General features: G+C 35.8%; 1 protein-coding gene across 3 annotated transcripts in view; it reads right to left on the bottom strand.

Moving 5' to 3' along the window:
* The window catches only part of Diaph2 (diaphanous related formin 2), a 745,764-nt gene that overhangs the window by 279,388 nt on the left and 439,970 nt on the right, over window positions 1-26,406 (bottom strand). The gene's annotated exons all lie outside the window — the stretch shown is intronic.

Here is a 26,406-nt window from a genome sequence, read left to right as displayed (position 1 = left end):
CATCTCCCAGTACCTACAGAATCTGAGGAAATTCTAGTTGAGGAGACAAGGGAATAATAGTTACAACTTGATACATAGCCTATGACACTGGTTTTTAAATCTATACCTCTGAAACACTGTTTCCCCTAAAGAATATGAAATACACAAAAAGAAAAACAGTTTTTATTCTAGTAAATTTTGTTTGTTTTAGAGATACATTAGAATCATAATGAAAAATTTAAGAGACTGACTAAATCTACCCTCTGGCAAAATTCAGATTATTGTGATCCAAATTCATCACCCTGACAAGTTTACCTTTATAATTCAACAAGGAGAAATCAACTTAATATACATGGAAGTTCAAGAGACTGAAAATCAAATACTAACACTGAAGATTATTTTTTATATTAACTTGTCAGTATAAATAGTTCTGTCCAATATAGTTCTTTTTGTATAGCTCTGGGAAGTTGGAAAGTATTCCTTATTAGAGAAGTTGAAGAACTGTTCTGCCTTGCCAAAACAAAGGATGGGTTTATTGAAAAGCAAACCATTCTAATTTTAAAACTAAATTCTTATCATATGTTCTTACTCTCTAGTCTCCCCAACTATTCAAAGATTTCTCTTTTCCCATTCTAAGAGATTCCTGGAAAGAAGAAAATATGTGAAATTGACTGGGTATTGAGTCACTTGGGTTACAAGAACATGGTGTGTGTGTTAAGACATAGTAGTCTAATATATGGTAGTGACAGGTACCCTTTTTGGAAGCAGAGTTAAGGAGCATTATGATCTATGAAGAGGAACAGAGGGAGGAAAAATAGCCCTCCACTCCCAATGTATTATATTGTGCACAGACATTATCTTTGTTCTTCCACTCATATATCTTCACAATACTCCATTTTTCACCAAATCAGCTAAAAGCCAAAGTTGAGGTTTAGGTTATTAATTCTCTTAGGAAAGCTTCCATGTAATACAAAATCTCAATAAATTTGCAATGTTTTGTTAACATATATTTTCTTATTGAACTTTGAATGAACCAATATTTTAAAAAGTGTCCTTACCAATTTACATGTCAGATCCTCAATTTTACATAAATTTGTCCAGTTCTGTTCTCTAAATTCTCTGCAATTCATTGTCATCTTCTACGTCGCTCCTTAATTTGTCTTATAATTTTCTTAAATCTGGAGCCATGGCTGGGGTTTAGAACCAATATTATTGGCATGCTGAGTACTGGGACCTTAGGAGACTGAAAGGCCTCAGAAACAACTTTTTGATCTCTTATCCTGACATCTCCAGAATGACAGTTACTGAATCTGTTTTTTCTCTTTCCAATGTAACTATCTCATAGAAAGTAGAAATCTTCTTTACCCAACCAAGTCATTATCTAGAAAGGTTTCTCTCTTTATCTTGAAGAGCTTTATTTCGGAGGAGTGATGCTTCATATGTGGGAGGAAGGATTGGTATACAAGAAGTTTATCAGATGCTTGGAAAGTCTTGATGTGTTGCCCCCTCCATTTTATTAGCATTAAATTTTACAAATGACACTTCTATATGGGCCTTTGTTCATAAAGGTTCCCATGTCTTACAAAGTGCTAATTACATTAGCTATGCTTTCCTTTTGTTAACCTATCTTGTATATATAGGTGTTGATCATTATTACTCTTATAATGAATGGTCTAAAGCCTTACCTCATTGTACCCCCATGTAAGATGGAAAGGTAAGACAAATTCTTAAGTCTTTGCTTTTCTTTTTGTATTTACCCCTGTACTTTATACATAACACTCAATAAACAATTACTGAATATGCATATTTTAAGAAATACTGTTTTATATTTATCCCAATTTCTATAGCTAAGATTGTAGCAGAGGTTATACATGATAATGATTGGCAGTTAATATATCAACTATTATACAACCATAAAAAAGGCAGAATTGAAATCTGCCTATAAATAAACATAAGGCGGAGGGCTGCAGGACATACTTAGACAATGGTAAAGCCAGAAAAAGAGAAAAGAAAAATAATGGAAAACTGTATTAGTTTGTCTGTACTACATTTGTAATGAATTATTAGTATTGTAACCAAAAAATAGGATAAAATGTTTGAGACATAACATATCTTACATGAAAATGTAAGCATTTGCAGCATTACATAACATATTTTTCTTTACATTGAGGAAAATTATTTAGAATTTGACTTAGGAAGTCAAACTAAAGGGAAATCAGAAAAAGGTCATTTATATAGTCGATGTCCCTGTAAAACAGAACTTTTGACAGTTTACTTATTAGTGTTTTTTTGAGTTTGGAGGTGAAAGTGGATAATTCCAGAGAAATAGGCATAAAGAATAAAAGGAAGAAAGCAAATGTTAGAGGGTTAAGTTATAGATCTGGCCATAGCTTTACAACAACTACAGCTTGCTACTTAGTGTCTCAGAGTCTTTCCATTACTCATAATTTCATGAGCATGAGACCTACACCATCCCTTGGTATGCTTAAAAGACCACTGGATTTGTTTAATGTTTTGATGCTAATATTTTTGAAAATCCTTTTTCAGTTCCATCCCACATTGCCATTTTCACTTTGGGTTTTTACAAATTATATAGTTGATCTTTACCTCCGTATGAAACAAAAGTATCTAAGAAGAGTGGGCTGGAGGAATACCCATTTCACCACATGCTGGCTTCTTTTAAGAAAAACGTTTCCAACTGTATTTATTAAATCACTTCTTGGCCTATTAGCTCTAACTTATTTTTGGCTAGCTCTTACATTAAATTGACCCATCTACATTAATCTGTGTATCACCGCAAGGTGTGGTTTACTGGGTAAAGTTCTGGCGTCTGTCTTTGGCTGAGCTACATGACTTTTCCCTGACTCTACCATCTTTCTCCCAGCATTAGTTTCCAGTTTAGGTTCCCCCACCTTGTTCTGTTGTGCCCTTCTCTGTTATAGGCTCAAAGCAGTTCCTGTATTAACCAATGGTACTCACAGCCTACAGGGGGTATCCCACATAAATCTGGAATTCTCAGTTTTCAACCACAAATTAAAAGCTAATGTTTGTTACAAGAAGAAAAAAAAGTTTCCAAAAGTATTAACAGACTTCTTTGGCCTGGGTTCAGAGTTGTGCCTGTGTTTATGCTACCAAAAGGTTACCTAGCAAATCTATGGTATACACATACTAGATTCAAAATACAGTATTCCTTATAACCTAAGTGGCTTGGTTAGTTTGGGATATTTTGGACAATTTATAACATTAATTTTTAATAACTTACCCAAATTAGCATACTTAATCTCTCACTTATTAGTCCTAATATTGCTTTGTGAAACAGTAATCAAGTCTACTACTCTTGACTTACAGGAAAAGTATTGGTTAGAACTTCTCAATCAAGTCAAGCTATAACCCATTTCTTCAACTAATCTTCTCAAGGGACACAATTCCTTATATATGCCATTATCCTCCCCTCTATAGCCTACATCCCAGCATAAAAATTCTACTATACATATGATACTAAGAATTAAACAGTGCAGTCATAACCTAAGAAAATAAGGAGGTACCTCCCTTACCTTTTATCCTTACTGTGCTCCGATTTAATTTAATATTAGTATTCTTTCTAATCAAGAGAACTAAACTTAATTTGTGCTTTGGGTACATAGATTTCACAAAGTACATGGACATTTATATCTGGGAATCAATTATTATTGCAGCATGTAATAATCAGATTATTAGAAAAATACAGAAGTTCAAATTTAAAGAGTATTTTTGGAAACTAAGACATGTACAATAGTCCCTGGGGACATTTAAAGGTTACGTTGTCTTCCTAGAGTTTTATAAAGATATTGAACGAATCCAAAGGTGTTAAAAAAAAAAGAACGATCATGGATTTATCTGCTGACTTACTTGCCAGGAACACACTGCTGTAATCTTAAGAGTTAAGAGTTGGAGTCAATGAGATTGCTCAATGGGTAAATGTTTGCCACACACACATGACAACCTGGGTTCAATTCCTGGAAGCTACATAAAAGCTAGATGAGAAAGCAGAAATTCCAGATTGTAATCCCCACAATGACCCATGGCAAGACAGGAGAATCATTAAAACTTTGCAAGCAAGAGAAGCCAGAAGTTGGCAAGTAAACTAAGCCTGAAGATTGCCTCCAAAAAGGTGGAAATAGGAACCCTACTCCCCAAAGTCAAGGGTACAATACACATACACACACACACACACCACACATAATCAATCGCGTAGGCATGCACGCACACAAACTCAAACACACACACACACACACACACACACACACACACACACACACACAGGGCAAGAAACAAAATAGGTAAAATATTACAAAAAAAAACAAAGTAATAGTCAAAACCTGTAATGGGTATTTATGGAGTTCCTAGCCTAACTAGAAAGAGGGGGCATACTTCCTGGTGCTCCAAAAATATTTACGCAGTACAGTGGGTTAGGAATGGTTGTCTCCTGAACGGATTCAAGGGTGAGAGTGTATTTTTGTGCCTGTCATTGAATTAGTCCACTAATATAAATTAAGGAGTCTTTTATGACAGTGCAAACATTTTCTATACAAGTAAATTCCCACTGCAGACATTTTTAATAACTGATTAGTCATTCTGGTGGCACTTCATTTTTTTTTCTCATTTAATTTTTTATACCTGCTATTGAATTACTGAATTTGAATTATAACACTAAAATAAAATTATACCTATCAGGTTCTTTCTTATAGCTTTTTTTTGCATACTCCATAAATAAACTTTTAAGCGTATATACTTTCTTGAGTTATATGTATGAGAAACTTTCCTCACAAATTTTATTTATCTACTTACTTCAGTTGAAAAATACATGTATGTATTTTCTTGATTTCAAGCAAATATATGATAGTAGGCTGATCTTTAGTCAAACTATTTTAATTTATGACTTTAAGTCAAGCAAAATGTAAGAAATACTTTAAATGAGAAACTGGATGTAAAGACTCTTCAATTACCTACTCTATAAGAAAACTAATAGGCATTTAAGGAAATAAAATCACAGTATGTTATTGACAATCTCTAGATTGTACTTAGAATGCACAATTTATATAAACATAAAAGCTTTACCCAGGAAACTATTTTTTCTTCCTTTGCTTTAAAATTTTCTAATAATTTTAAACACTGACAAAGTGACAGAAATCTTCTTACATCTGAGCTCAAAGAAATGCCATGTAGAAACTTCCTCTTGTAAGACTATGACTGCACAGGCTTGAACGTGACTTCTCAACTTCTCCATAACTTAATACATTCAGTTGAATTATCAGCGGAGATACATGCCAGTAATATGGCTCAAACAAAGCATTGAGAGAAAGAAAAGAAACATTAAAAGCACTCTGAACCATAGGCATTGTTGTATTATTTCCCAAGTGCATTTATAGGCTAATAGTTTCATTTTATATGAATGTTATAAAAATGATGTGAATATGTTTATATAATAACAATGACAAAAATCTCATCAGCATAAGTTTCTTTGGACTTTTAAGGAAAATAAATGGTACATGTGATTCATATTTGAAATTCCTAACCCCTACCACCCCAAAAAGAAATACAATTAGAAGTCACATATACTTAGGAGAAAATTCTTGTTTAAAAGTTTAAGAGAAATTTGGTCTACTTCCCTTAGCCAAGAGGACAACTATATGTTTTTCCTTGGGTTCACCTTCTTACTTAGCTTCTTTAGGTTCACCTCTTGTAGACTCCGTGGCCCTTATTTATGGCTAGAAACCAATTATGAGTGAGTACATCCCATATTCATCTTTTTGGGTCTGGGACACCTCACTCAGGATAGTGTTTTCTATTTCCATCCATTTGCATGCAAAATTCGAGAAGTCATTGTTTTTTACCGCAGCATAGTACTCTAGCGTGTATATATTCCATACTTTCTTCATCCATTCTTCCATTGAAGGGCATCTAGGTTGTTTCCAGGTTCTGGTTATTACAAATAATACTGCTATGAACATAGTTGAACAAATGCTTTTGTCATTTGATAAAGCATCTCTTGGGTATATTCCCAAGAGTGGTATTGCTGGGTCCAGGGGTAAGTTGATCCCGAATTTCCTGAGAAACCGAAACACTGACTTCCACAGTGGTTGCACAAGATTGCATTCCCACCAGCAATGGATGAGGGTACCTGTTCCTCCACAGCCTCTCCAGCAAAGGTTATCCTTGGTGTTTTTGACTTTAGCCATTCTGACAGGTGTAAGATGATATCTCAAAGTTGTTTTGATTTGCATTTCCCTGATTGCTAAGGAAGTTGAACACGACCTTAAGTGTCTTTTGGCCATTTGAACTTCTTCTGTTGAGAATTCTCTGTTCAGTTCAGTGCCCCATTTTTTAATTGGGTTAATTAGCATTTTAAAGTCTAGTTTCTTGAGTTCTCTATATATTTGGATGGGGTGGGATGGGGGTAAAGGGAGATGGGGAGAGAAAAGGTAGAAGGGAAGGAGGGGGGACTTGGGAAACAGGAGAATTGGGATAAAGGAAAGGTGGATAGGGGAGCACGGAACCACATTTCTTAGTTAAGGGAGCCAGTTTAGGGTAGGCAAGAGACTTGACCCTAGAGGGGCTCCCTAGTGCCCAAGATGAGGTTCCCAGTTAGTTCCTTGGGCAGCTGAGGATTGGGAACCTGAAATGACCCTATCCTAGAGCAATACTGACGAATATCTTGCATATCATCATAGAATCTTCATCTGGTGATGGATAGAGATAGAGACAGAGACCCACACAGGAGCACTGGACTGAGCTCCCAAGGTCCCAAGGAGGAGCAGAAGGAGGGAGAACATGAGCAAAGAATTCGGGACCACGAGCCGTGCATCCACCCACTGAGACAGTGGAGCTGATCTACGGGGAGCTCACCAAGGCCAGCTGGACTGTGACCGAAAAAGCATGGGATAAAACCGGACTCTCTGAACATGGCGAACAATGAGGGCTGATGAGACACCAAGGACAATGGCACGGGGTTTTGATCCTACTTAATGTTCTGGCTTTGTGGGAGCCTAGCCAGTTTGGATGTTCACCTTCCTAGATATGGACGGAGGGGGGAGGACCTAGGACTTACCACAGGGCAGGGAACCTGGACTGTTCTGTGGACTGGAGGGGGGGGGGGGAGAGGAGTGGGGGGAGGGGGAGAAGGGTGGGAGGAGGGGGAGAAGGGTGGGAGGAGGGGAAGGGAAATGGGAGGCTGGGAGGAGGTGGAAACTTGTTTTTTTGTTTATGTTTTTTTTTCTTCTTTTCGCAATAAAAAAAAAAGTTTAAGAGAATATGCAACTTAGCTACCAGTCTTTAGCATTTTTTTTTCTATTATAAAATAGGGCAGGGCATTACTATATGCTCAACACTTGCTTCAAACTCAGTAGACTGTGATTATACATGTGGGCCAGGTTAAGCAGCATTATTTGTAACTGTAATTTAAAAATATGCGTTCCCTCTACATGTTCACATATTCCACATAAGATGTCCCCTTGAGTCCAAGCTAGTTCTCTAAACTGATTTTATAATGTGGTCTGAACTGAAACTGAGGCGGGAAAAAGAATAGTAACAAAACAGGGAAGCTATTACATTGTCAATAGTAACTAAACACAGAAACTATTATGCTGTTTACTTCTTATAAATTCAGCAAGTGCATTTCAGCATCTTGTGTCATATATTTGTTGAGATTCTAGGCCTGAAAACCTCATTCTGAACATAATATTTTTAAATAAAGAAACAAAGCTTTTTTGACAAGAGAATAGAAAGAAAATTTATCAATAATCAGCAGAAGTTGTGACTAAAGTTTAGCTGGATAGAGGAGAAAGGGGGAAATGGGTGACCCTTTCTAAATAATGATTTGGCGGGGGAGGGGGGGAGAAATTCTGTATCCTGCCTAGAAACTCAACAGCAGTGGCCAGCTGCCCATGAAGAATCACACTCCCTTCACCTGCTGTCTCCCCTGCAACTGTTATTCTGCCTACAGCAAAAACTATGTGTGAATTTTCAAATCAAAGGTGAAAAGCAAATTGAAATCTCCTGCTTTTGCAGACAGTCTTAGCTCAAGGCCGAGGTTGGGAAAATACATAGCAACCTGGAGCTCCTCTAACACCATGTTGAAGAGAGTCTCTTTGGAATCATTTGCTCTCATTAGCAGAAAAACAAACTTCATCAAGGAAGAACATTTTTTGTAAATGCCAGCACTTAGGAAGTACAAAAGCAGGGACTCAAGTCATCCATCTTGTGCTATGTATCCAAACCATGTTTCAAAGAAAGAAAAGAAATGAGAAGGAAAAACTAAAAAAAAAAAAAATCATTTTCCTTTCAAAATAAAGATTTCTGAGCACCCACATGTCAACTCTTCCATGGATAGTTAATGTAGATGGTGGAAGTGCTATTCTCATTTTCTGTTATTGTTTTAGTTTTTCTATTTTTGGGACAGGATCTCTCTATTATGTAGTCTTGGCTGTCCTGGAACCTGTCATGTAGACCAGAGAACTGCCTACTCTGCCTCTAGAATTCTGTGATTAAAGATGTGTTACAACACGACCAGATTGTTATTCTCATTTTTTCTCCACTTATTTTTTATCAAGGAAAAATTGTAACAATTTAATATTAATATTTATTATTCATATTCATTTTCTTTGCAGCTGTAGAGTACATCAGTGGATAAACCCATCCCCAATTATAAAACTATCAGTATAATGAAAAGCTTTGGGTTCAGGTGACTTAGGACTTGCAGAAATCAAATTTGACACCCCCCATTACAAATTCACCTTCTTGGCTTAAGAGCTATCAGGGCCATGGATATTGATAAGACCGAATCATAGATTCTAAAATAGAGGAACTACATATATGAAAATGCGAATGCTAGAAAGGCACATGGAAGAATATAACCATAATTAGAATATAAACATCCTCTCATTTGTTTATATTTAAACATTTATTTTTGGGGGGAGATTATAATATGATTAGATAAGTCCCACCCTCCAATTTCCTCTATCCAAAGAGCTATTTTCATAAAAATTTTTCCATTGTTATGTAACAATTTCCTCCTAGATAAATTTTTGTGTCTTTGAGTGAAGCTTCTTAAAACACAAGATTTTCTAAAGGGAGGAGAAATATTTCATTCTGCATGGGAAACTTGTTATGTTCAGGGAGTAAAGAACTCAAAAGGTTCAGAAAGTTCCTGAAACTGACAAGACTTGCTAGGCTCTTTCCTATCAAAGCATACATATGCAGTAAGGACCACTGAGGGACTCTCAAAACAGCTTAATCACCTAAAAGGGAAACCAATTGAGCTGACTAACAGAGTATCAGACAAGCTGGGCTGCCTAGAAGGAGCTCAGACTAGTTGAGCTAACTGGAGGAGACATGCTGTAACCTATTGAGGTAACTGCAAATTGTGCAGTGAACCTAAAGATTTCTGCTTTCATAAGTTGTCACCTATGCTGAGGTGGGTTTTAGTGACACAACTGTCTATGAGTCATTTCTGCTCTTGACACCTCATCTACATTTTTTTTTAGTTAACTTCACCCAAACTCATTGGTTCAGCAAGTTGTACTTGTGTGACTTCTGTGCCTTGGTCTTGGGTGAGAAAACAGTTGTGAATGTCTCCACAGGAGTAGTGTCACATAACAGCCAGAACCTTCTGATAAATCCTTCATGTGTCCTATACTAATATCTTCACTTCTAAAGTAAATGCAATGTATTTTTCCTTTTACTTTAGAATCAGAAAATTAATAACAGAAGTAAATACTGTCAAAAGCCACTACTTAATATGACAGTACAAGAATTTAAAATAATTAATAAAGTTATAAAAAAAACAAAACCTATAGAAAGCAAGGGCATGTTGACTAAGCCTAGAAGGAAAATTAATCCAAGTTTAAGATATCTAAAATTTTAAATTCATAAAATCTGGATGTTTTAAGTACATATCTATTTGTAGACTGCATACTGAAGACTAATGATTAAGTGGCTATAACTTAAAAGATCACAAAGAAAATAATGTAGAAAACAACTTACACTTAATACTGCTAAAGTTGTGATAATTTGGATGATACAGTGAGCACTGTTTCTCACCGAGACACCAAGAAACTGATTTGTTTTTGTTTATTTGGTTTGAGATTGGGTTTCCCTGTGTAGCCCAGGCCAGGCAGAAGCTCAGATCCTCTCACCATTGTCTGCCTCCAGTGCTAAGACCACAGACTACAGCTATGAAGCCAGGCTTAACTTCTTACTCTTTGAGTGTGGATTCACAATGCCTTTGTGGGAGCAGCTCTCTTCCAGTATATTATATGGTTAGTAAGGTATAGAAAGAGCATATGGACTGGTAACCAATTTCAATGTTTTCTAAGTAGGAATTAAATATATGTAGAGAGTGTCTTTATAAATTTAAAATATTACATGAAAAGAAAGATCATCTTCTTGGGTCTTCTGATATGTAATCATGGCCAAACACTTCAGGAACTGTATTCTTAAACTCATTAGGGAAATTACTAGGATTATATGATATAGTATAGCTATTCTTGTACTTGACCCAGTTTTTTGGGGAGGATGTTTAATGTATGAAGTCCCCAGGTAAGTACAAGTACAAAGTCATCAATTTCACTTAAATTGAACAGGGGTTGTCATGGCATCAGTGACATTATGCTGAGGTCATAATGCTGGAGCCATTTCAGTCTATTCCACATTACTGCTGCCAGGATTAGCAATTGTTCTGTGGGTAATAGGGTTGCAGGTCAGACAGAAGATGCTTGCAGGGGTCTATTAACTCTATAGTTGCACTGTCCTCCTTCATTACCTTACTTTAGAGACTAACAGGATTGTTATATGCCCAGAAATAGGCAATGTGAAGTAAGGTAATTAAAAGGATTGTCGTTATGATAGTTCTCGTAGTTCTTCATTGTTGAAACGAGTCCTCACATAAGATAAAGCTTGATTATTTATCTGACTGTCATCATTTCATAAATCTACTAGAAAGAGATATCTTTGCTTAGTACCAAAGAGTGGTTTAAAAACAAGGCGCCTGACAGGTAAGTAGGGCCTTGTGATAAGAAGTTTTGGGTGTCATGCTAAGTATGGTGAGAAAGCTCTCAGCAGTTTCCAGCAGATATTAAAGGTAATGGAAATGTTTAAATTTGCGGTAGAAGAAGTGTGACGGATAAGGAAGGAATTAGTAACAATGATTCCCCGGTTTATGGCACCAGCAATAAACAGAGAAGTTTCAAGAAAGTGATAAAAAAATTATCTTTTGCCTACTTAGTCTTACAAGGACCATCCAAGCTCAGATTTCAAATAAGCAGCTGCCTCCTGAAGCAGGGCTGCCTAGACACTGGACATCCACGGATGTCCACAGGTATTTGCATATAGATCCTGCTTCAGGACAGTTACATTGTTTCAGTATATTGCTATGATATAATTTAGTCTGAAGTTACTTTCTGGCTCTATAAATCTAGGTAATTATTTCTGCATCCCTGCCTCATTTCAAGTACAAACATTTCTAGAGTTGGTTAAGGTCATTTCCCTCTGGGCAATGCATGTAATTTATTCCTACTTCTCTCTTTCCCTTTCCCCAAGTTACTCTTCTCATACAGAGACCATGGATATTTCTATTAAGATGTTTTTCTTGCGGAGAAGTCTTGCTGTAACACTTCTTGAAACAAATGTTGCCAATAACAACCAGGAAGCTAATTGCATTTGGAGGTGACAGGAGTTCATTAAATAAAAAAAAACCTACATGGCCTGAAAACTATAAAAATACCTGTCAGAACTTTGCCTATAAGAAGGAGGAAACACTTCAAAAACCCAACTGTTTTTTATCACTAAGTCATAAAATTGGCAGATTAACACTGGTACAAGGGAAGGGGTAAAGGGGTGGTTAAGGCAACAAAAGTTTCATCTTTCTCTGCCCCACCTTCTCTCTTACTGGCTGCAGCAGGCTTATTCAATAATCTGTCGTCTTCTTGCTTATAGGTCTACAATTTTCTTTTATATATGTTTCTCACTTTCAATGTTGGTGCCATTTGAAAAGTCATTGCAATTATTTGCTTCAGTTCCTTACTGGGAAGTGATTTTTTGGCTTTGTTTTGCTTTGTTTTCAGGAAAAGACAAGTACACACCTCTAATAAAAGTAGAACAATGTGGACCAGGCAGTGGTGGTGGATGCCTTTAATCCCAGCACTCAGAAGGCAGAAACAGGCAGATCTCTGTGAGTTTGAGGCCAACCTGGTCTACAAGAGCTAGTTCCAGGACAAGCTCCAAAGTACAGCAAAACCCTGTCTCAAAAAGTCAAAAAAAAAAAAAAAAAGGTAGACAATGTGATGTTACACACATCCACTTTTGTTTCCATGCCAGTAATTGCAATGTTACCCTGGACATTAATAAAAGTCTTAAAGAAGCCCTCTGTTCATTTTTAAATTTTGTATGTTTGTTTTTTGCCTGCATGTATGTCTGTGCAACACATATGTACAGGACCTGTGAAGTCCAGAAGAGGGTGGTGTATCCCCTAAGACTGGACTTGCAGACAGTAGTGAGTAGTACCGGTCGGTACTAGAAATTGAACCCTGATCCTCTGAAAGAGAAGCCAGTGCTCTTAACCACTGAGTCTATCCCTATTTCTTTCTTCTAGCTTCCTCAACTGTTCTTTTCTTTAAAACTCTACTGACTTCAAATGGCCCATCAACATCACATTGATAATAATCTTTTTCGGGGTCAAGATGTCTTTGATTCTCATATTCTTTGAAACAGAGCAGTATTTCTCTTACTTATACTATTAACAGACACATACTACCGTGTTCTTCTTATGATAGAATGGAACCACATAAATCCTTATATGTTTGCACCCCTAATATGGGTATATTAGCTATAAACTGTTGGGAGAAAACATTTCTAAAAGAAAAAAGGTTCATCAAAGACATTAACAAGTATTATTTATAGTAATAAAAACATGATGTAAACAGAAGAACCAACAATAAGGGAATGAATGATAAAAGCTTAGAACAATATTATGAAAGGTGTATAGACTTTTATGGGAAATTTATTAAATAGATTAGTAAAATACAACTTATTATTTTATATGAAGAGAATATCAGTTTATAGACTGTGATCTTTACTGTGACAGATCCTATTTTAATGAATTATTTAAATGTAAATTAACTTTGAAGAGGACTTGCATATCACTCATCCATATGGTGACTCTACATGAAGTGGTAAAGTATTTGCAGAATTTGGATAAGCTTGGATCTAGCCAAGTAAAAATGGTCTTCTCTCAGCGAACAGGTAGATATTCTTACTATTTTTTAAAATTTTTATTGTTCATTCAAATCCATGGGCAGACAAATATTTGGCAGTATAAAATGAAGAAAACGTCCAGAGATCTTCAAGATTTGGCAAAAATACATACGAGTAGAAATAACTATACACAGGATGTGCCTAAAGGTCCTTTGAATCTTTTGAAAACTCCATTTATAAAACAAGGAAATAGAAAGGGAACAGGGTTACTAATACAGTGCGGTAAGCAATAATTTGCATATAATAGGCTCTCTCTTTCTTTTCTTCTATATATATATTTCTCTGCAGATTGATAGCTGGCTAAAAACTGCAGGTAAAAGAGGCTGGCTTTGTGTTTGTTTTTAGGACCATCTAAGATAAGAATGCTTTTTACATTTTTAAGGGGTTGAAAAAGGATAGTGCTTTACATCATGAAAATTGTATGAAATTCAAATTTTAGTGTCCATAAATAAAGTTTTGTTGGAACAGAGCCAGGCCCATTCATTTATGTATGGCCAGTGGCTGCTGTTGTATTACAAAAGCAGAATGAAGTCCTTGTAACAGGGGATCTTTCTGGTCCACAAGACCTAAAATATTTAATAGCTGGCTCTTTGCAGAAAAAAAAGTTTGTGGATACATGTTTTAGAATTTTTAAAAAATGCTATCTTGGGATGGACATCAGCAATTTCTCAGCCCAGATTTCCCATAAGAATAAGAAAAGGGAAAATCAAATATGGGGTGTCATAGAACATACAGAAGCAGATTCAGGCCTCTGTATTTTAGGTTCTTTTGTAAACACAACGCTACGAGATATCTTTGAATAGACAGTTTCTTTCCATCTCTCAAAGGGTCAAATGTATACAGTCAATTCTACAATGTAGAGAGGATTATGTAAGTTTCTTCCACAGAATTCACCAAGGCTATAATCATACATAAGGATGGAGGACAAAACATCAGCACCTTTTCTTTTTCATAGCAAAAATCTAGACAAAAGCAAAGCATGCTGTGGAGATTTTTCTTCAAAACCCTCAAAGTAAACAAAATACAAATGTAACCAAAACAAAGTATGCAGAAATTCATAGCTAGACAATGTAATGTCAGGCAATAAAAGGAGAAAAATCAGCCACGAGAAAGAAAAATGAAGTTCAATCTCAATGGCAAAATTATCACTACAGAAAATAGGACAGTAGGATCTAAATCTAACTTTCCATGCCAATTGATCTCTCTGTTATGTTGCTATATGATATGGCTAGCTCCTGGAATCTGCTAAAGATCTAATAACTGACCCAAACATATCCTATATAATCAATTTCCCTATCGTTACAATAGGCTTTAAGAGAAAACAAATATATTTTAAGAAATTACAAAGCTATAGGTCTCAGTGTTAACAATTACATATTTAATACACTGTGCCCTATACAAAATATCTTGTTATTAACTCAATTTTACATATGAGAAACTCAGATAAAGTGATATTGAAAATGTCCTCAAGGCCATATAATCCATAAATGGCAGAACCAATATCCAAAGTTATATAATCTAGCCTATGTTTTTAAATAAATTGCTACACTCTCTTGTATTAGGTACAAGAGATTTTTAGGTAAACAGTATTTCTAAACATGGGAAGCAGAGCTGAACAAAGTATCTGGCATTCTTTTAATGCTCACATTTAACACACATTAAGTTTGAGACTAGTAACAGCACAGTAGTATCCCGATGAAATAACAAGGACAAACAAGTGAGAGGGGAAGACACTAATAGTTCTGATTTCATTGGACTAATGAAGTAAGTAGGATGAAACAAATTATAGAAACTGTCAGATTTCAGTGCTATGAAATTGTGAGAAAATAATTTTTAAAGGGGAGGAATAATATATTACTTGATATTTGGGATAGTAAATAAAAGAGATAGTTTCCCATTTACTGTGAAAAAAATAAGAAAACTATTCTCACCTGTGAATATGGAAAATGAACTCCTATGCTTGAGGAGTACAGGTCCCAAATGGGATTGCTGTTTTGAGGGGAAAATGGCAAGCTATTCTGACTCTATAATAACCTAAGGTTAAAAACCTGATTATGTCGGGTTGACAGTGTTACTTTTGTTTTCTATGTAGAAGTTGGCATTTGAAGAGATCAATAGCAAAGAAAGATGAAAAAGTAAAGTGACCTAAAAAAAAAAAAGGACAGGGCTAATGCTGGATACTATGATTGAAATGAGTATGGCATGGGCCAAGTGAAACTAGAAGGTAACACATAGAATGAGAGAAAAGGGAGAGATATGAAATGATACAGGCAGCTAACATGAGGGTAGCTGAAAAACAGGTTCAAGAGCCACAAGAGGTGAGAAAGGTGGTCGGAGAATGGAACCTAGAAGATAGGGCTCTGGATGGCAGCCATATTCCATGTAATGGTCATGTGCTTTCTTGAAGGAAAAAAAGGGAGAGAAAAATTCATTGTGATGGAACTGAGGTCATGCTGTGGAAAATGCATAATCTTCTTTCTTTCTATTTATTTCCATTTGCAAAACAGAATTAATCCTGCCTGTCTTTCTGCCCCTGTATGTGTGTGTGTCTGGGGGAGGGGTATAAATCTAAAAATCATCTGAGACTCTTTGTAAAAAATCAGTAACCCTCGTGTAGACAGATGATAAATGGGCTGGGAAAGAAATCAGAGAAACATCACCCTTCACAATAGCCACAAATAAAATAAAATATCTCTGAGTAACTCTAACCAAACAAGTGGAAGACTTGTATGACAAGAACTTTAAATCTTTGAAGACAGAAATAGAAGAAGACCCCAGAAAGTGGAAAGATCTCCCATGCTCTAGGGTAGGTAGAATTAACATAATAAAAATGGCAATCTTACCAAAAGCAATCTACAGATTCAATGCAATGCCCATCACAATCCCAGCAAAATTCTTCACAGACCTCAAAAGAATGATATTCAACTTCATATGGAAAAGCAAACAATTCAGGGTAGCCAAAACAATCCTGTACAATAAATGAACTACAATCCTTAACTTCAAGCTTTACTACAGAGCTACATTACTGAAAACAACCTGGTTACTGGCATAAAAACAGACAGGAAGACCAATGGAACTGAAACGAAGACCCAGATATTAATCCACACACCTACAAGTACATTTGATTTTTGACCAAAAAGCAAAAAATATCAAATGGAAAAAAGAAAGCATATTTAGCAAATGATGCTGGCATAACTGGATATCAACATGTAGAAGAATGAAAATAGACCCATATCTATCAACATGCACAAAACTCAAGTCCAAATGGATCAAAGAACTCAACATAAAGCCACCCACACTGCACCATATTGAAGAGAAAGTGGGAAGGACACTTGAAAACATTGGCACAGGAGAGCACTTCCTAAATATAACCCAAGAATGACAGAAACTGAGAGAAACAAAAAATGGGACCTCCTGAAATGGAAAAGCTTCTGTAAAGCAAAGGACATGGTCAACAAGACAAAATGACAGCCTACAGGAATGGGAAAAGATCTTCACTAACCCCATATCAGACAAAGGTATGATCTCCAAAATATACAAAGAACTCAAGAAATTGGTCATCAAATGAACAAATAATCTAATAAAAAATGGAGTACAGACTAAAGACTCAAAACAGAGAAAATTAACATAGCTAAAAGACACTTAAGGAAATGTTTAACATTCTAAGTCATCAAAGAAATGAAAATCAAAACAACTCTAATATTCTATCTTACACCTGTAAGAATGGCTAAAATCAAAAACACTGATGACATCTTATGCTGGAGAGGTTGTGAGGTAAAAGGGAACACTTCTGCATTGCTGGTGTGAGTACAAACTGGTATAGCCCTTTTGGATGTCAGTGTGGCGATTTCTCAGAAAATTAGGAAACAACCTTCCTCAAGATCCAGTAATATCACTTTTGGGTATATATCCAAAGGATGCTCAGTCATACCACAAGGACATGTACTCAACTATGTTCATAGCAGCATTGTTTGTCATAGCCAGAACCTGGAAACAACCTAAATGGCATTCGACTGAAGAATGGATAAGGAAAATATGGTTCATTTACACAATGGAGTACTGCAGAGCAGAAAAAAAAAATGACATCTTGAATTTTGCAGACAAATGGATGGATCTAGAAAACATCATTTTGAGTGAGGTAACCAGACCCAGAAAGACAAATATCATATGGACTCACTCAGAAGTGGCTTTTAGACATAAAGCAAAAACAAACAAACAAACAAACAAAAACCCTAGACAACAATGAAGACCCTAAGAAAGGCATACATGGATCTAAGTACATGGGAAATAGAAAAGGACAAGATCTCCTGAGTAAATTGGGAGCATGGGGACCATGGGCAAGGGTAGAAGGGGAGGGGATAAGAAGGAAGGGGAGTGGATAAGAATACATAACTCAATAAAAACAATAAAAAAGAGAAATGGCTGCATAAACAAGACAGAAATAATGGCAATTGAAAACAGACATGTAAATGTGGAAGATTAGAAATCTCATGGGGTTACACCCTTGGCAAAGAAACTGCAGGTAACCGATGACTTCTGAGTGTTGGAGAGTTTGCTGCTCCTAGGAATCAGTTCCCTAATTGGTTGGATAATACAAAGCAGTCAGCACTGGAACCATGCACATGAACAACAAAAATGGGCTCAGCAGGCTGTATGTCTATTTCTATATGTAACAGTAATAAATCATGAAGAAGATGCTACCAATTTGAGCAGTGTAGGGAAGGAATGTAGAAGATGATACAGTAAAGGGGTAAATGATGTAATTATATGTTAACATTACTATTTAATAAAAATATATAAATAATTTTCATAGTAAACTTCACAGGAATCTCTGTATTCTACAGTAAAGGTCAGCAACATTTTTCTATTTAGTATGTAGTCAACCTAGAAAAATATTATGGTTGATTTTAGACCATAATATATAATATAAAGTTATCTAGGTATCATTATTTTAGTATTTGTGAAGATTTCATTTATTTTACATAAACAAAATGTCTATTTCACACATGGAATACTTATTTGAGCTCTGTATAATGCTACCTGAACTCTGAATGCAGATTTCTTTCATTCTAAATAGTACTTTGGGGTTTTTCACTGTTTCATTTTCTGCCTTTTATGTTGCCTCTTGCCATTTAGATGGAAACATTCCCCAGAAACCTTTGCTCTTTTTTCTAAAAGCTCTTTTTTCTTAATGCATTTCCTTTTGATAAAGGATTTTGTTGTAATATACAAGCAACAACCTCTTACAAAAGGAAGTCTTCCATTCTTATGTCTAACGACACAGTGTCCTAGAGCTTCATAAGTAGCATATGAAACCTGAGCAGACCAATACCAGCCTCGTAGCTATCATTTCTTAAAACCACACAGCTAGGTTTTGTTATTTAGATATAATTTGAAACATATTATTAATTAGTTCCAACAAGCTACCAAGAAGTACACATCATTATTTCTCAAAACACATTTTGGTGTCATTCTTTTAAGAAATCATAAAATCAAATTTTTATTAGTGTGCAATAAAAATATAATTCAATGTGTTTCATTGTTATAGTTTAATTGGCATCCATCTTTGTTGTTTTATCGGGAGTGACGCTTTTCTGAAGCTTACAATCATTAAACTGTTAAGATTCCTGAAACTGATTTTTCATACATTCAATCCATTCTACATAATACCTTGAGAAAAAAAAAAAACTCTTAGAAAAGTGATGTCACCATTTCACTCCTGGTTTGATGATTTAAAATTAAAACTGTAATTAGAAACTAATGAATATGATTAATAACCTTAACATAAATGAAGAGCTTTTAAGATAGACATGTAAGTACTACAGATTACTGGGAAACTGCTGCATTACATAAATGTGTGTGTTGCCTAAATATAAAAATCAGTCATAATCTCCATGGTGAACATAAAATGAAAATAGTTTTAATCAACACTATTTAACAGCTTTACTGCCTCTGGGGAATGAAGTGTTCAGCTCTGTTTTTAATTCTTTATAACACATAGATGGACCAAGTTTCTCTCTGTGGTCTGGATTATAAACTATAATTTAAATCAATCCTTTAAACATGCAAATCATGGTTCACACAGAAAATTCTCATTGATCTTGTAATGGCCAGTTCTCAGCTCCAATTTTAGCCTGACATAGAAGGAGAAATCTCAACTTTGCCAAGATAATCTCATTTTATTGCATTTCAACAGTTTCTTCTCTGCAAATTGCTGGTAATGTCACCCTTTAATGAGCAGAGAGGTACAGGGATTCTAATTTTATTTGAGATTTTATTCATTTAGGGGGAAGAGTTCTCTCCATTACTTTTCAGAAATAGCAAAACTATGTCTTATTTACATAATTGTAAACTGCTCATTTTCTTTTTTCCATTAGCAGAATATTGCAGCTTAACAAAGGGTATGATCTTAGGAAGAAAAGAGTGAACACACACTAATGAGCAGCACCAGAGCAACAAGCAACACTGGATTGTTTTTCTCATTGTCTTCCTTATCATACATCAACAGATTGCATTTTCCACACGAATTCTTTCCTCATAAAAATATTTTCAAATTTTCTACTGTACACACGGAATCCAGTACATGACCTCAATCATTTTGAGACTCAAGGGCTCATATTACTTCTAGTTAAAGTTTAAATATTAGGCAGAAAAAAACTATTTCCTTCTAAGATTTATGCTCCTATGCATTCTCTAACATAAATTTTGGCTCAGTATGCAACACCAAATAGTTAAAGGATCTATAATTTTGCACAGATCATTTCAAAGGTGAAATGTCATTACATAATTTTACATAATTATGTTTTATATCAACTAACCTAAATGTAACATATCAGTCCACTTTCTGGTTACTGCCTCTTCTTTAATATCTGTCTGTCTGTCTGTCTGTCGGTCCATCTATCTATCCATCTATCCATCTATCATCTATCATGAGTATATTCCCTACTGCATGTGTGTATGTATATATGTATGAATGTATGTATATATTCCTTAGTGTATGCATGTGCACTACATGCATGCAGCAACCCATGGAAGTCAGAAGTTGTGAGCCCTCCATATGGGTTTAGGAATTAAACCTGTGTCCTCTACAAGTGTACTAAGTGCTCTCATTATTCCATCATTATTACTGCTTCTTCTCATATGAGCTAACGGAACTTCATTTTTCTTTAATATTTAGCTTTAACTTTTTCTTTTGTGGTGGTAATGTTTTACCCCAAAGCCTCATGCAGATGAGGGCTCACCACCTTTGACATTTTGTAAACTAAAACCTACATTTGAGATAATTATTTAATGTCTTTCTCTTGGTCAAGAGTCAACCAGATAAATTATTTTACAATGATTCTTAACAATAAAATCACATTCCTGTTTATGCTTCAGGATAAAAGTATTTTTTGTACTTTTCAATAGGCCTACTACAGCACACTGGATTTAGTCAGACTATGGAAATATTGAATAGACTGACACAATGGGTTATTCTTAATTATTAAAGAATAAAGTATGTGGTGTCTTGAATAATAAATGGAATACATGGAAAAATTCCTACAAATTCACATATCATGTTGAATAACAATGGTATAATTGTTTTGTAAGCCTTGTAGCGACCTCCGAATACTCAGGTGTTCTATTAAGGCTAATTACATTTTATGATTGACCTTGTAATATTAGCATATTTTCTATATTGATATAATACAAATTATATCTAACTAATAAAGAAATAACACATATATGTTAACATATAATACATACACACACTCACACACACACAGACACTTCCAATGATTCTTGTCCTTTAGGTGATTGTACGAGTGAGATATGACTGTGGGACTTAAGGTTAGTACAACTGTGACAATTTAGCCATGATGGAACAACTCCTTACACTAGGCTACCAAAGAAGAATTCCTATGAGTTCATCTACTGCCTGTACTGTAATATGTGCTCAGTATGTGCTAATTTTCCCCTGCTCTTAAACGAGCCCAGGCATGTTTTTAATTACAGTGCAATTCTTAATGCAGTGTTTAATTCATAGTCTTATGTTTCATCAGCAACGCTCAAATTCACACTAAAAAGAACATTGCATTAGCAGTTCTTGCCAATTTTAAAATCTTCCTATGTCACTCTTCCATTCATTTAGACATTTGGAGTTCAGTACAGTAAAGCTATTTTCATTCTTTTATTTTCTCTCTCTACCTTTATTTCTCCCTTCTTCCTTCCCTACCCCTTCTCTCTCTCTCTCTCTCTCTCTCTCTCTCTCTCTCTCTCTCTCTCTCTCTCTCTCTCTCTCTCTCTCACACACACACACACACACACACACACACACACACACTTTCCTCTTCTCTCTGTAGACCAGGCTGGCTTTGAACTAAGAGATATGCCTGACTTTGCTTCCTGAGAAAACTTATATCAACTCTGCCCCATGAACTTTTGATTCTTCTACTATTCTTTAAATGTTAATTATTTTAAAATCTGTAAATATTATCCTATCTGTAAGAATGTACAATTCTTTGGAGCAATTAAACTATATTTTCCTTATAGAATCTAGTATGATTAGGTCACAATGAAAGCCCTTTCTATTCATCATGATTTAAAAAAAAAAAAAGTAACTAGGTAAAATGGCAATAACCTATGGGACTTGAGTTTACCTTTCCAGGAAAGAGAAGGATTTTTAAAGATACAAACACATCGTCTGGAGATGTTGATCAATGGCAAAATAAGAAATTAGGGCCTAATCACCTAGCAGGTGTGAGGCACTGGGTGCAATCCCTAGTACGACATCCACAAATAGAAATAAAAACAATGACATTTTATATAAAAGAGAAAATGGAGCTTATAAACAGTTTTAGTGAATATGAGTGAACAGCAGGACATTTTTTATGTCTTAGATTTGACTGAAAAAGCTAATTAGAAAATCAAGCAAGCTCAACTACAGAGGTCAGTTACAGTAGGTGTTCATAAAAACAAGTTACACTTGTTAAATTTTTAAACAGAAAGTAGAAATAGCATCTCAATGCTGAACTTTTGGATGGAATGCTAAAATTTTCTATACAAGTTAGAATGTTTTAGTTATCTACAGAAATTCACTTACATATAACCCGTATAGCAAAATGTATCTTCTTAACCGGTTTCCACACTCATTCCTAGATTTAAGTAATAAGAAATTCAAAGTTTTGAAGGAATCTGATGACTGAAGGCTTTTCAAATTTCAGTTCATGTTTTAAATTTAATACCTTACACTTGATATAAAAGCAGATTTAAAATGATCTGATCAATTATTTTCAAAGCAATCCACACATATTTTGTAAAAAGAGTACATCTTTTTATGTAATATGATTTCTTGGTTCATAAACATTGAACTGAAGTAAATAACTTTACTCTTTAAAAGAAGGTACAAATATAGAATTCCTGGAGAATAAGTACAGTTGAGTTGTGGTAAACCAAGATCACAAATCAGAAAATCAGGTTGTTTGCCAGGAAAGTCTTGTAGCTGTATAAACCCAGGGTATCCTGGGCCTCAGTCAACACCTTCCATTTAGTAAAAATATTCATTACTAGAAGGTAAAATAGGATCATTTATATTATAAACGGGAGAATATGGTAAGGGCTGTAACCTTTATGAAGCTCTTACTAAAGTATTATTTTCAATTTTTAGTCGTCTCATACACTGTGAGTCAGGGATTTATGAGACAGTTACCATTCTAAAAACTAATGATTTGTTTAAGAATTAAGATGCCACTGATATCCGAGTTAATCTAACAGCAAAAAATCCTTTCTTCCTAATGATATGCTGATAATCTAGAAAAGAACACAAAGTATTTTCCTTAAATGATATTAGTTTTATTAGGAAAATTTTTTATTTCATTCATGAACACATACCACAGTTCAAAGAAGTAAATTACTACATTTGCAAACTATATCTGTTTCATCATTCTTTTTTGCTAGACTGAATGAACTAGTTTGTTGTCACATTTGCACACAATTAGTAAGAAGTAGGATCATTAGCAAGAGAAAGAAGTTTATTGATGGGCCTCATTGCTCTCAGTCCATAAATAAAACCATTTAATTCTAATGACCATAATCCAGATCCTTAATCTTGACAGTGCTAAATTACAGATGGATATATACTGATCTCAATTGTTCCCTTAGTTTATTAACATGTAAAAAGATTAAGCAGATATGATGTGACCAATGATTAAAGAAATAGCATATAACGACTTTACTGTTTAAACTGTTAATTAGCAACACTAACTTTAGTAACTGCTATGTAATTAAAATCCTTCAAATGCTGAAAACTGATGTTTTCAAAACAACATTAAAAACAATCAGGAGAAGAATATACCCCCAAGACATGAAATACCATCATGAAAATACCCTTTCATGGTTGGCTGGGGTCTAATGTGGTTAGGGAATGGTTGCTACTTCACAGGATAGTCAAGAGGTACCTATCCTTATTGTCCATACTTAGTTTAAATCTAAGAAAGAAACAGAGACAGTTTACCAACAAGCTTTCTACTTTCAGTAAATTACACTTTTTTTGGAATCAAAATTAAAACAAAATACTGCTAATTGAATTGCCATAGCCAAAGAGTTTCTGATGTGGGAGTGATTTCTTTCTAAGCTGCTGCATTCATTGGTTAATTAATAAAGAAACTGCCTTGGCCCATTTGATAGGCCAAGCCTTAGGTGGGTGGAGTAAACAGAACAGAATGCTGGGAGAAACAAGCTGAGTCAGGCACACGCCATGATTTTCCCACTCCAGACAGATGCAGGTTAAGATCTTTCCTGGTCAGCTCCCAATAGATCAGCCCCACTGTTTCAGTGGGTGGGTGTAACCCTCGTGGTCCTGACTTCCTTGCTCATCTTCTCCCTCCTTCTGCTCCTCATTGGGACCTTGGGAGCTCAGTCTGGAGCTCCAGTTTGGGTCTCTGTCTCTATCTCTATCCATCGCCAGATGAAGGTTCTATGGTGATATGCAAGATATTCATTAGGATGGCTATAGGATAGGGTCATTTCAGGTTCCCTATCCTCAGCTGCCCAAGGAACTAACTGGGGACATCGCCCTGGGCACCTGGGAGCCACTCTAGGTTCAAGTCTCTTGCCAACCCTAAGGTGGCTCCCTTAACTAAGAATTGTGCTTCCCTGCTCCCCTATCCAACCTTCCTTTATCCCCAATCATCCTGTTTCCCCAAGTTCCCCCCATCCTCCCCTTCTCACTTTTCTCTCCCCATCTCCCCTTACCCCCATCCCACCCTACCCCCAAGATCCCAATTTCTTGCCGGGCAATCTTGTTGACTTCCCACAGGAAGGAGAATAACTATATGTTTTTCTTTGGGTTCACCTTCTTATTTAGCTTCTTTTGGATCACAAATTATAGACTCAGTGACCTTTATTTATGGCTAGAAACCAATTATGAGTGATTACATCCCATGTTCATCTTTTTGGGTCTGGGTTACCTCACTCAGGATAGTGTTTTCTATTTCCATCCATTTGCATGCAAAATTCAAGAAGTTCTTGTTTTTTACCGCAGAGTAGTACTCTAATATGTATATATTTCACACTTTCTTCATCCATTCTTCCATTGAAGGACATCTAGGTTGTTTCCAGGTTCTGGCTATTACAAATAATGCTGCTATTGGGAGCTCAACAAGGCCAGGTGGACTGTGACTGAAAAATCAAGGGATAAAACTAGACTCTCTGAACATGGCGAACAATGAGGGCTGATGAGAAGCCAAGGATAATGGCACGGGGTTTTGATCCTACTTCATGTTCTGGCTTTGTGGGCGCCTAGCCATTTTGGATGTTCATTTTTTAGACCTGAATGGAAGGGGGAGGACTTTGGACTTTCCACAGGGCAGGGAACCCTGACTGCTCTTCAGACTGGAGAGGGAGGGGGAGAGGAGTGAGGGGAGGGGGAGAGGGGCAGGAGGAGGGGGAGGGAAATGGGAGGCTGAGAGGAGGCAGAAATTTTTTTTCAATAAAAAATAAAAAAAAAAGATTTTTCTTGATAAGCCAGCTCGTGGTACTACACAGAATATTAGAAATGGGTTAGATCAATATATTAGAGCTAGCCAATACGAGGCTGGAACTAATGGGCCAAGCGGTGTTTAAAAGAATACAGTTTCTGTGTAATTATTTCTTGTAAAGCTAGCCGGGTGGCGGGATGCAGCCTGCCGCAGTTCCTTTCAACAAGTTTCTATCCTTAATTGTCTGAGCCTACAAATGAAACAACTAAACTTAAAAAACTTGAGAGTTGACTTAAAGTTATGGTTAAAATATTAGTAAAAATAACTTAATTCAACAGAATTAAGAAATTTAGTACCTTATAGAGAATGTTTATTAGATATCAATTAACCTTCATCGTATAGTAGTTAGAAATGATGAAGTAAAACTGGAGATAGGAAGTGAAGAACACTGAGGGAGTCAAAGACAACAAACTACTTATGGAAATTTGGTTTATCTGTGTAACATGAAGGGCCAGGCCTGCTTGCTTCTGGGGTTTTTGTCCTGCCAGGTCCCCCAGCTGTTTAGTTCCAAAGAAAACTCACACATAGGTCTCCATAAATTATAAGCTGATTGATTGGCCCATTAGCTCTAGTCTCTCACTGGCTAACTCTCACATCTTGATTAACCCATTTTTCTGATCTATGTTAGCCACGTGGCTCAGTACCTTTTTCTCAGTGGGGCAGCTCACATCCTGCTTCTTCGGTGGTCTAGGCACTAGTGGGAGGAATCAACTTCCTCCTTCCCAGAATTCTCCTGTTCTCATTGCATCATTTTTACTTCCTGTCTGGTTTTCCCACCTATACTTCCTGCCTGGCCAGTCAGCATTTATTTAAAACATGATTGACAGAATACAAACATTTCTCCCATACCATATCTGTTAATCAATTGGAAACATATTTAAAAGTAATGGTGATGCTGATCTGTATTTAAGGATATTTACAGAGATGCTTATATTTTCAGAGAACTAAGTAGATACATGAGAAATTAATACTATATTACTTAAAAACAACTCCATGGTGTGGAATGACTGAGGTGGGAGGATTACCATGACTTGGGGCTACCTTGGGCTACCAAGCAATTTCCAGGTCTGTGTGTTCTGCAGTGAGACTCTGTCTCAAACAAAATACAGTAAAGTAATATAAA

This window comes from Microtus oregoni, unplaced genomic scaffold (genome assembly GCF_018167655.1).
Source record: "Microtus oregoni isolate MIOR12 unplaced genomic scaffold, Mior012 000050F_000, whole genome shotgun sequence".
In the NCBI taxonomy this organism is placed as follows: domain Eukaryota; kingdom Metazoa; phylum Chordata; class Mammalia; order Rodentia; family Cricetidae; genus Microtus; species Microtus oregoni.
This window is presented reverse-complemented; position numbering and strand designations above follow the sequence as displayed.